The sequence below is a fragment of the Penaeus chinensis genome, chromosome 21, assembly GCF_019202785.1.
Source record: "Penaeus chinensis breed Huanghai No. 1 chromosome 21, ASM1920278v2, whole genome shotgun sequence".
Taxonomy (NCBI): Eukaryota; Metazoa; Arthropoda; class Malacostraca; order Decapoda; family Penaeidae; genus Penaeus; species Penaeus chinensis.
This window is the reverse complement of record NC_061839.1, coordinates 18,423,052-18,425,551: the sequence shown is the minus strand read 5'-3', so window position 1 is coordinate 18,425,551 and position 2,500 is coordinate 18,423,052. Positions and strand designations below refer to the sequence as shown.

The following is a 2,500-nucleotide window of genomic DNA, read 5'->3' as shown; positions in this document are numbered from 1 at the left end:
CAACCTTAGGACTCTCAGGGAGGCACCTACATATCTGTTACTTATGTATTGCAATGGTCTTAAACGCTCAAGGCATCGTTCCTTGATGTTTTGAACAATATCCTTGGTAAAACGTGAGTTGTGGGACATAAGGTGGGGAGCAGTCACCATAACACCAAGATATTTGTAGGTGTCAGTTCTTGCAATAGTTTGTCCACCTAACTTTGGAATGTAAGGCAGTTTACGAGATCTGGAAATATGCTTAGTTTTGATTGGGTTGATTATGAGACCAAGGGAGGCATACTTTTTGTTGAACCTCTGTAAAACATATTCCCCCATATCAAATACCTGAATAAGAATGTCATCAGCATAGGATGTGATGCTGCATAGGTCTCCTAATTCATCGTTGAGCTTGCAAAGAGAGTGCATAAGTATATTAAACAGTGTAGGGGACAATACTCCCCCTTGTGGAGTGCCTAATTCCAATTCGCCATTAGCACTATAGTTGCCTTGATACCACACTTTTGCTCTTCTCAAAGATAGATAATCCTTTATCCATAACAGAAGCTTGCCCTTAACTCCTAAAAGAGTTAGTTCATGGAGGATTGCAGTAGGGGAGGCTCTGTCGAATGCTCCCTTAAAATCTATGAAGTAAGAAGACTGTGCATTACGTCCATTTAGGTACTGTGCTAGACACATTTGTGTTCCTCTCCCTTTTTGAAAGCCAAAGACAGATGGGTGGATCATGTCTTTGATCTGGTGGAGTAAACGAGTAAGGATAATTCTTTCACAGGTTTTAGACAGGCAGGACGTCAGAGAAATCGGCCTATATTCATCTGGCCGTCCTGGTTTTGGAATGGGAATGATAGTTGCCTGTTTCCAAGTGGTAGGCAAGATGCCTATCATGTAGGTTAAGTTGAAGAGATCAAGAAGAGGATTTCTTCCCTGAGAGAGAGAGAGAGAGAGAGAGAGAGAGAGAGAGAGAGAGAGAGAGAGAGAGAGAGAGAGAGAGAGAGAGAGAGCGAGAGAGAGAGAGAAAAAAAGAGAGAGAGGCAGACAGATATGAGAGAGAGAGGGAGAGAGAGAGAGAGAGAGAGAGAGAGAGAGAGAGAGAGAGAGAGAGAGAGAGAGAGAGAGAGAGAACTCGACAGGAAGTCCATATCAGCTGACCTTCTGTCCACCCCCTTGTCGAGAGTGACCCAGCGCTATATCTGGCCATAACTCACTGTCTGTGCTCTTCCCCTCTGCTTCCCCCTCCCCCTGTAGCACGTCATTGCTAATAATTATAGTAATAATCATGAGAATAATGTTGATGATAATAATAATGATACAAAATAATATTGATAATGATAATAATAATAATGATAAAAAATAATATTGATAATGATAATAATAATAATGATAAAAAATAATATTGATAATAATAGTAATAGAAGTAGTAGTAATATTAATAATGATAATAATAATAATAATAATAATAATAATAATAATAATAATAATGATGATGATAATAATAATAACAGTTATGATAATAATGACATTAAGAACAATAGTAATATCAATAATGATAATGACAATAATAACAATAATAAACATCATCATCATCATCATCATCATCATAATAATGATAATGACACCAATAATAATGATAAGAATACTAACAATGATATAATGATAATAATAATAATAATAAAAACAATAACAAGAACAATAATGATGACGATGATGATAATAATAAGAACAAAAATGATAATAATATATAATGATACTACAACGACTCCTACGAATACTGAACACCAGCTGTCTTTACCCTACGCGAACATGAGCATGGATACCAGATGCAAAGCTTCAGTCAACTTCCACTTCCCACATGAAGAACAATGGATATAATAACAATAATAAAAAAAAATGTTATGTCAGACTGAGTAATACATTTGAAAGTTTCTACAGCCTTGCAAAGCGAAGACTGGTGTGTATAAAAAAAGGAGGAAAAAAATATGGCCAGAGTAGTTAAGTATTTCTCGATATCCAAGAAAAAATCTCTTTTTTTTCTAAACCTTTGTATGTTCGTTCAACCTTCAATGTGTTTTGTAGCGACCGCAAGTCAAATTACTAAGGGTTTCGGGATGCTACAAAAAGGGCCTTGATGCTACTGATAATGATAATGATAATAAAAAAATAATGATAATAATAGTAATGATAATAACAATCTTTTTTGTTATTATTGACATAATTATCCATAATACTATTATTGTTATTATTATCATTACTATTATTATGATTGTTATTATCTTCATCATTGTTATTATTATCACCATTATTATTTCAAAGATAAATACTAACATCTACAATATTTCTACTGATAATGATTATGAGAATAATAAGAGTGATACAAGTGATAATAAAAATAATTGTAATAAGAACAGTAATAAACACGAAGACACACAGGAACACTTTAGACACGAGTTCTTCAAAGTACGGGTTGCGTCTCGGTCCTGGGTCGCAAGCTTATGTTCAGTGG

The 2,500-nt window shown here is 34.6% G+C and overlaps 1 protein-coding gene across 1 annotated transcript in view; it reads right to left on the bottom strand.

The window, feature by feature from the left end:
* LOC125036594 overlaps positions 1-2,500 on the bottom strand; it is an 8,410-nt gene that overhangs the window by 3,210 nt on the left and 2,700 nt on the right. The window lies entirely within an intron of this gene.